The sequence below is a fragment of the Triticum aestivum genome, chromosome 3B (genome assembly GCF_018294505.1).
Source record: "Triticum aestivum cultivar Chinese Spring chromosome 3B, IWGSC CS RefSeq v2.1, whole genome shotgun sequence".
Lineage (NCBI taxonomy): Eukaryota > Viridiplantae > Streptophyta > Magnoliopsida > Poales > Poaceae > Triticum > Triticum aestivum.
In genome coordinates this window covers 444090023-444099634 of record NC_057801.1, presented here as the reverse complement: position 1 = coordinate 444099634, position 9612 = coordinate 444090023, and the positions used below count along the sequence as shown (strand labels likewise).

Genomic DNA, 9612 nt, shown 5'->3' with positions numbered 1-9612 from the left:
CCAAGGAGACATGTGCATCCCTTCAGACATCACATTTCTTGCTACATGAACTCTGTGCAAAACACAAACAATTCAGAGAGTATTTATTGGCATGAAAAAATCCCAGATCATTTTAATTGAGTAACAATATTCATTAGCCAGCTAATCAGACATGCAAAGCCAACGCGCAACCGTAGCATTTTATTACAACTATATAAAAATATAAAACAAATTGCCCCTGAGCTCACGGTTGCATCGGCAGAAATTTTTATGGCACAAGGAATACAAATCATTGGATTGTATATACTGTAGCACCATGGAAGTAAGCACATTCATCGGTTCAAATCGACACTGGTTGTAATGATTTTATTGATAGTGCATCATTTTCTCAATTCTGAATTCATACTGCGATCGCCGACAATCATTTCAGACTTCAGACTTGAGTGGCTTCATGTTCAGCGGTGAAACTAAGGAACCTCATAGGCTCAGGTGCAGCTAAAAGGCTGTAAGATTCTGATAAATTACCTTTTGTACAGTTGACAGGGGACCAAGGAGCAAGGATACACAGTTAAGAACAGAGCAGGCAGCTATTAACATAACACAAATAATCAAGAATAATTCAAACAATGTCTACTTCTCTATTAATATTGATACCACTCTTCTTGCAGAAAGCATAAAATTTATGTCAAGTTGTCAACATCTACATTCTTACCATTGACAAAAGATGTTTGGGAGTTAGGCACCAAACTTCAGTAAAAAAATACGCTAAGTTGCGAATACAATACCTGATTGAGAGCTTGCAGGCTAATAGCTTCGAGAATTCTATCGGATAGGTCTACTGGAACTGGAAGTTGTCTCCTGATGTTCATAGATAGAAAAGGACTTTCAGTAGAAGATCTGAACTTCAAGGTTAATCCAAGTAGCTAGCTGTCTTAAAAAAAATCTACAGTTACATGTCTTTTCTATGTATACGCAAAAAAATCAATTCCTTATCAACTATCGGCGTGAAGTACTATCAACACAAAAACTTCAGTGCACAACAAACAGTTAACATTTTCGAATTCATAAGTGCCTAAACGTGCTGACCATGTCTTCAGATACATTTCAATTATAGTTTCCCAACCTTCAGAGGCCACAAGCAGGGAGTTGGCCTGCAGCAAACAGATCATGGCCATCAAATGCAGCACCCAGATCACCTCATATCATCCATCCATCATGGGCCACTATCTGCACCATAGCTCCAGGATCAATTAATAAATTAAAGAGGTTAAATGCTTTTTCTACAATGAATACAATCAGCTATTGTAGACCTTCCGCAGGTATTCATTTTTCAGTTACTACTAATTTATCTTTTTTCTAGCCGTTTCTAATAGCATCACATAAAACAGCGTGTCCAACTCTCCGGATTCAGTTCAGCTAAATAAACACCTGGAATTCTTTCGGTCCAAGAATGAGCTGGAGTCCGTATTGGAGAGCAGTCCCACCCTGGACGCGTCGCAATTCTTCTAGATCAGGAGCATGTGTTGGAAATTCACCTCAGGATCGATCACATCAAATTACATGGACACACACGCACGAAAACTGATAGCCAAGGACCCGTATCGTGCCCTTTGTTTTTTTCTTTATTTCTATTTTCTGGTTTTCTCTTTTCACTGTTACAAAACTAGCATATACAGGCATATATATATATGCATCAACCTGACCTAGACAAACCGACTCGACCTACTCGACCTATTCATAAACAGCTAACCATCAATTATCCGACTCAAACACAAACTAAGCTCGTACGGGCAACCTTCTTTCTTGCCGTACATATAAGGACTCTTTTCTAATCTTAATCTAATTACCGGCGACACTGATCACACTACTAATCCTTACCGGACTCAACACGCATGTACCGCAAGATGGCATGCAAGCCAAACGCCACGTAATTTGACTTACCTAGCTAAATCTTTTAGTAACATGTTTGGATTATTCCAACATTCACCCCCTAATTCAAACATCTACTCTATCTGACTCTTTTACATGAACGGGACACGCAGACGATTCTCTATTCATCTTGTCACGTGAGTTGCCTCCGGTAACGAGACTTACCGGATCACAACTTCTCTCTTCATGCAACGATGGCCACCACTTGATCGTCACCTCAACTTCGTTTGCATACCGATTCATAGACTAACCAACGATTACCCGGACTACCAGCCACGCTGTCACATCTTAGCGTGCTACATGCAGACTGAACGCATAGCCTCATGCAAGAACTCAACTTAACTGGTGCGTGTCCATCTTCACGTTGATCTTCATCTTCTTGTCGGTTGCTTGCATACGGGTAGACACATCTCTTCACCCGTCACATCTTCACATCTTCTCAGTGTCGCCGATGCCACATCTTATCAAACGACACCTCCTGTCCAGCGGCAACACAACTCGCCATATACGTGCAACTCATCTCCACCGTATATGAACTCGCCGGAACTCCGCACAACGAACGGAAACACGAGGCACATTTTCCTTTTTCCATCCGCTCTCACTCTCAACTCTTCTGCCAGTGACGTATCTCATCTGCAGCAGAAGATTCACACGCCTGAGCTCTTGGACACACCTTACAAGAACTCATCTGTACACCTTGATGACAGCTCGCAACTTCGCCATCTCCACCTTGCACCCTCCAACGATGATTTTCTCGGTGTCGCAACTTCGGCATCTCCATAACCATCAACGGTCACCAACGCCTTGCCGACAATAGCCCTGTCGCCCTCCTCCAGGTCGTTCCGCCAAACAACAATCACCTGTCGTCTCGCTTGCGACAACGCCCTCGCTGCCTTCTCGTTGCCGTTCCGCCGAACGACAACCGCCCGATCCTCCACGTCGTTGCATGCCCAACGACTAAACAACCTGCTCTTCCTCGTCTCTACACCAACGACTGTATTGCCCGCCCCTCTTCGTCGCTACACCGGCGACTGTATTGCCCGCTCCGAGGTGCTAGTCGGTTCGTCACCCCGGAGCAAGCGCAGCTTCACCTCGAACCTTGCTCTAGATACAAATTGTTGAAAATTCACCTCAGGATCGATCACATCAAATCACACGAACACATACGCACGAAAACTGATAGCCAAGGGCCCGTATCGTGCCCTTTGCTTTCCTCTTTATTTCTATTTTCTGGTTTTCTCTTTTCACTGTTACAAAACTAGCATATACACGCATATATATATGCATCAACCTGACCTAGACAAACCGACTCGACCTACTCGACCTATTCATAAACAGCTAACCATCAACTATCCAACTCAAACACAAACTAAGCAAGCTCGTACGGGCAACCTTCTTTCCTGCCGTACATATAAGGACTCTTTTCTAATCTTAATCTAATTACCGGCGACACTGATCACACTACTAATCCTTACCGGACCCAACACGCACGTACCGCAAGATGGCATGCAAGCCAAACGCCACGTAATTTGACTTACCTAGCTAAATCTTTTAGTAACATGTTTGGATTATTCCAACAGCATGTTGGTGCCGCGGGAGCAAGCCGAGGGGATCGATGTAAGATAATAAGTTTTGGGAACCAGCACAACTCTCTAGGGGTGGCTTATCTCATTATATATAATGGTTCTGTTACAATACGTACATAGGTACAGAAGCTATACATAGTCTAACACCCTCCTTCAATCTTAGCCACTTTTTAAAGAACTGAGAAGGGTAAGATTGCGCCTACCAGCCTCAAACTGTGGCAGTGGTAAAGGCTTAGTGAAGATGTCTGCAAGTTGATCCTTAGATGAGATAAACTTGATCTGGAGTTGCTTCTGTGATACACGTTCCCGTACAAAGTGATAGTCAACTTCAATGTGTTTCGTTCGGGCATGAAATACTGGATTTGCAGAAAGGTATGTAGCACCGATGTTATCACACCAAAGAATAGGAGGCTGTGGTTGAGACAAACCCAACTCCTGAAGCAAAGACTGCACCCAAATAATCTCTGCAGTAGCATTAGCCACGGCCTTGTACTCAGCTTCATACTGCTACGTGACACAGTAGCCTGTTTCCGAGCACTCCAGGCGATCAAATTAGGGCCAAAGAATACTGCATAACCCCCCGTGGATCGCCTGTCATCTGGGCTACCAGCCCAATCTGCATCAGAGAAGGCCGAAAGGACCCGAGAGGAAGTCGGTCGAATATGCATACCAAATGTCAGGGTGAACTGAACATAACGAAGAATGCGTTTAACAGCAGCCCAATGAGTATCTCTGGGAGCCTGAAGATACTGACAAACCCTGTTAACAGCATAAGAGATATCTGGTCTCGTGATCGTCAAGTACTGAAGTCCACCAACAATGCTCCTGTACTCTGTGGCATCCGCAGGAGACAAAAGCTCACCATCAACAGCTGTTATCTTGTCAGTAGACGACATGGGTGTGGTGGTCGGTTTGCACTTCAGCATGCCCGCTCTTTATAACAACTCCAAGGAGTACTTCTTCTGCGTAAGGACAAGACCAGTAGCACGAGAAGTGACCTCAACTCCAAGAAAGTAGTGAAGCTTCCCAAGATCTTTGACCGCAAAATCAGCACCAAGAGAGCAGACAAGAGCATCAGCAGCATACTGAGAAGAGCTGACAAGGATAATATCATCGACATATACCAAAAGATACATAGTGACTTCTGGCTTCTGTAGAAGAAATAATGAAGTGTCAGCAGTGGACGGCACAAACCCATGAGCACGAAGGGCAGAGGCAAGGCGGGCATGCCAGGCACGAGGAGCTTGCTTCAAACCATATAGTGCTTTGGAGAGACGACAGATATAGTCAGGACGATCAGGATCAGAGAAACCAGGCGACTGTTTCATATAAACCTCTTCCTCCAAAAAAACCATGTAGAAAAGCATTCTGCACATCAAGTTGACGAAGTGACCAACCACGAGAAACAACAATGGGGAGAAGAAGCCGAATAGTGGTAGGCTTGACGACAGGACTGAAGGTGTCCTCATAGTCAAGACCATGGCGCTGCCGAAAACCGCGAGCAACAAGTCGCGCTTTGTAACGCTCGATAGATCCATCCGAATGCTTCTTCACTTTGAATACCCATTTTGAGTCAATAATATTTACCCGTGGTGGTGGAGGAACGAGAGTCCATGTCTTGTTACGAAGGAGAGCATGAAACTCCTGCTCCATAGCCTCTCGCCAATGTGGAATGCGCAGGGCAGCCTGATATGAGCGAGGCTCAGAAGATGGATCCGCAACAGCAGCAGCCAACAAGCAGCCAACCAAGCAACCGTACCATCCTTACGTTCCTTAGGTTTGAAAATGCCACTGCGACTGCGTGTATATGGTCGGGACACAGGAACCACCGAGGTCGACGGAGCAGCCTGCAACGGGCTGGAGGACGGCGACGTTGACGAGTCAGCCGGTGACGAGGAGCCAGACACAGTAGCCTCGGGCTCGGTCGGCGAAGAAGGTCGGCCCACCGGCGAAACCGGCAGAGCAGACGAAGCAGCTGGCGACGCTGGCGTCACAGACCGGGCCGATGGCGAGCCCGGCATAGTGGGCCGTGGCGCGGACGATGTCGCGGGCCGATCCGCGGATGAAGGCGACGTGAGGACAGCGTCGCGGACCCGAGCTGCAGGCGAAGACGGCGTGACGGGCCGAGCCGCGGGCGAAGACGGCGTGACAGGCCGAGCCGCTGAAGACTCGGCGGCCGCTAGCGAAGAGGGCCGAGCCGCGGAGATGCTCGACGCGACGGGCTCTTCGGGTGACCATGCATGGGCATGCAAATCGATGCCATGCAACATAGGGCGATCAACGTGCCCATCAGAAGGCGGTGATGATGATGGTGAATCCTCCAAAAGCTCCAAACGAGCCCCACGTCCGGTTCCTGCACCATGGTTAGGTAACAGCAAAGGAGAGTATGCAACATCATCAAATTGGTCAGAAGCAACAGAGGATGAATGCAGAGATGGTGGTTCGACAGTGGACACAGGAAGTTTGGCAAAGGGAAAAACATGCTCATCAAACACGACGTCCCGAGATATATAGACACGATTAGTGGGAACATGAAGACATTTGTAACCTTTATGAAGAGAGCTATAGCCAAGAAAAACACACTTCTTAAAACGAAACTCAAGCTTGCGCTTATTATATGGACGAAGATGCGGCCAGCAAGCACACCCAAATACCTTGAAAAAGGTATAATCAGGTTGTTCATTAAGGAGAACCTCAATGGGAGTCTTCATGTTTAAAACACGAGTGGGAGTACGGTTGATGAGAAAGCATGCAGTGGTGAAAGCATCACTCCAAAACCGAAACGGAACAGATGCATGGGCCAAAAGAGTAAGACCAGCTTCAACAATATGACGATGCTTATGTTCGACTGAACCATTCTGCTGATGTGTATGTGGACATGCTAAACGATGAGCTATCCCAAGCGACTGAAAGAAGGAGTTGAGGTTGCGATACTCGCCCCCCCAGTCCGACTGGACATGAACAATTTTGTGCTTGAGAAGACGTTCAACATGTTTTTGAAACTGAACAAAAATATCAAACACATCAGATTTGCGTTTAATAAGGTAAAGCCAGGTAAAGCGACTATAAGCATCAACGAAACTGATATTAATTATGATCACTGACAGAAGTCTGAGCAGGACCCCATACATCTGAAAACACAAGTTCTTAAGGATGTTTCACCTCACGACTGGACTCCGAAAAAGGAAGTTGATGACTCTTCCCCTGCTGACAAGCATCACACACTGCTACATCTTTATTACTAGACAAACTAGGAAGCTCATGACGACGCAAAATATGACGGACAATAGGTGTGGCCGGGTGACCAAGACGAGCATGCCACTGTGACGGAGAGACCCGAACTCCACTGAAAACACGGGCGACGCCAGGATGCTCCAGACGGTAGAGGCCCTGGCACAACCGCCCACTAAGAAGAATGTCCCTCATGCCCCGATCCTTAATAAAAAGATCAAAAGGGTGAAATTCACAAAGCACATTATTATCACGTGTGAGTTTAGGAACTGAAAGAAGATTACGGGTCACAGATGGAACTCGAAGAACATTGCGAAGCTGAAGACTCCTATTGGCATGTCTAGTGAGAAGAGATGCTTGACCAATATGAGAGATGTGCATACCTGCTCCATTGGCGGTGTGGATCTTGTCGGAGCCATGATAGGGTTCACGAGTGTGAAGCTTCCCCATCTCGCTGGTCAGATGCTCTGTCGCCCCAGAGTCCATGTACCAGTGTGGATCGATGGAGTAGGACTGAGTGTGTCCCTGTTGCTTCTGCGGCAAGGGACGATCAGCCATGGCGACCTGACGGGCATTGTTGCGTGTATCTTTGCCGTCATTGCCAAGACCAAGGAAGCTTTGCTGGAAGCGCTTATGACACTTGGAGGCCCAGTGCCCATCGCGGCCACAAAGCTGGCACACACGTGGACCACCAGCCCCCGGTAAGGTCGCAGTAGGTGGGGGGGCCGAGGCGGGCGACGGTGGCAGCCCCAAGGGAGACCGGGGTGATGAAGAAGAGCAGCCACCCTTGGTGGTGGCGTTGGCCGAGAGGGAGCCAGTGCCCCTGGTGTGGCGAGTCTCGACCCGTTGCTCAGTGAGAAGGAGCCGAGAGAAAACCTCGTGTGCCAGCATGGGTGTCGAGTTGCCCCGCTCGTTGATGATCTCGACTAAGGCATCATACTCCTCATCAAGACCATTGACAATAAACGAGTTGAACTCGGAGTCGGTTAGGGGCTGTCCAATGGAGGCCAATGTGTCGGCGAGGCCCTTGACCTTGTTGTAGAACTCAGTGGCAGTGGAGTCAAGCTTCTGACACTCTCCAAGCTGACGACGGAGTGCAGAGACACGAGCCTGGGACTGCGCTGCAAAGGTGCGCTCAAGGATGGTCCAGGCCTCATGAGACGTCTTCGCGAAGACAACAAGGCCGGCAACTGCCGGCGAGAGCGACCCCTGGATGGAGGAGAGGTTCGCCTGGTCCTGCCCCGTCCAGACGCGATGGGCCGGATTGTAGACCGGACCGTGCACGCTGTCTACCAGCGCGGGTGGGCAGGGAAGCGATCCGTCGACGTAGCCTAGCAGGTAGTGACTCCCCAAGAGCGGGAGAACCTGCGCACGCCATAAGATGTAGTTGTCGGCGGAGAGCTTGATGGTGATGAGATGATCGAAGTGAAACGGCGGCGGCGAAGACGATCCCATCGAGGAGGCTGCCTGGGGTGCAAACACCATGGAGGCAGCCGGAGGCACCGAAGCCGATGCGGGAGGAGGCGGGACCGCAGCCAGGGCGGGCGCCGCAAAGCTCACGGCCGGTGCGGACGCCGCAAGGCCCGCAGCCGGGGCGGACGCCGCCAACCCCGCCAGCGGGGCGGTGTGATCCGCTTGCGGCAGGAGCGGCGGGACGACGCCTGCGGAGTCCGCAGCGGACGGCGGCGCCGCGGTGTGGACCACGAGATCACGCCCGAGCGAGGGCGCCAGCGGCGTGGAGAAGACGGAGCCGATGCTCCTTGTCCCGATCGGAGCGGGAACGGAGATGGCATCGAGCGGGAAGTTGAGCAGAGCCGCAAGAGAGGCCGGGAGGAAGCCCGCAGCAGTGGAACCGGTGGTGGCGGTGCTCGACATGGCGGCGGCGCGATCGGTGGCGCGGCGGCGGCGGTGAAGGCGGCGGCGGCTGCGGGTATTAGGGTTTAGAAGCGGAAGCGATCGTAACCTAGCGTGATACCATGTAAGACAATAAGTTTTGGGAACCAGCACAACCCTCTAGGGGTGGCTTATCTCATTATATATAATGGTTCTGTTACAATACGTACATAGGTACAGAAGCTATACATAGTCTAACAATCGAGAGCACTGAGTTCATCGGCCATGGCGGACGGTGGTTTTCGAGAACGTGGGCGACGCGGCTGCAGGAAGAACTGGTGCGTGCTGCTCCAGCCGCCGCGCCCAGCAACTGGAGCAGCCGCTGGACATGCCCAGGAGCTCGAGCCGCCGCCACTGAAGGCCGGCCGACGGCGGCGGAACAGCAGGAGCAGCAGCTCCGCCACGTGCAGCATCCGGCACGCCCTCGAGCTCCGTCGCCAGAGCAAGGCCGGCGCCGCCGCCACTGAAGGCCGGCCGACGCAGCAAAAAAGCAGGAGCAGCAGCTCCGCCACGTGCAGCAGCCGGCACGCCCTCGAGCTCCGCCGACAGAGCAAGGCCAGCCAACGCGCGCGGGTCCCTTCATCGGCTCCAGCAAGCTCGTCGCCGGCGGGGACCTGATTTTTCCTGCAGGACGCTCGCCCACAGAGCCCACCCGAAGCTGTCGCCGCCGTCAAAGCGCCCGCCCCTCAACTCTCCTCCGCCGCGCCGCCCATCAACTTCTCCTGCTTCGCCCGCCCCTCAACTTCTCCTGCTCCTCCATGGCTGGAAGGGAAGCGCCGGCGTCTGGATAAGACGCAGTTTTTTTCTTTAAAAAAGAAAACGAACCGTTTTTCAGAACTCCACTAAAAGAGGGACTACGGGTTGAATAATCATAAACCACAGGGACTTTTTAGCAAAAGCATGACGACGGTGATCAGGCGGGCAGAAGCGATAATCGCTTTATTATTACTAGCACTGATGCCCGTGCGTTGCAACGGGAGAAAAAAAATATCAA

The 9612-nt window shown here is 50.4% G+C and overlaps 1 long non-coding RNA gene across 1 annotated transcript; it reads right to left on the bottom strand.

The window, feature by feature from the left end:
• Positions 1-432: 432 nt before the first annotated feature.
• Positions 433-3140, bottom strand: LOC123065496 (uncharacterized). The gene is made up of 3 exons (XR_006431052.1): positions 1408-3140; positions 1103-1206; positions 433-837 (listed from the first exon to the last, which is right to left on the bottom strand). It is a non-coding gene; the product is annotated as an uncharacterized lncRNA (long non-coding RNA).
• Positions 3141-9612: the final 6472 nt, after the last annotated feature.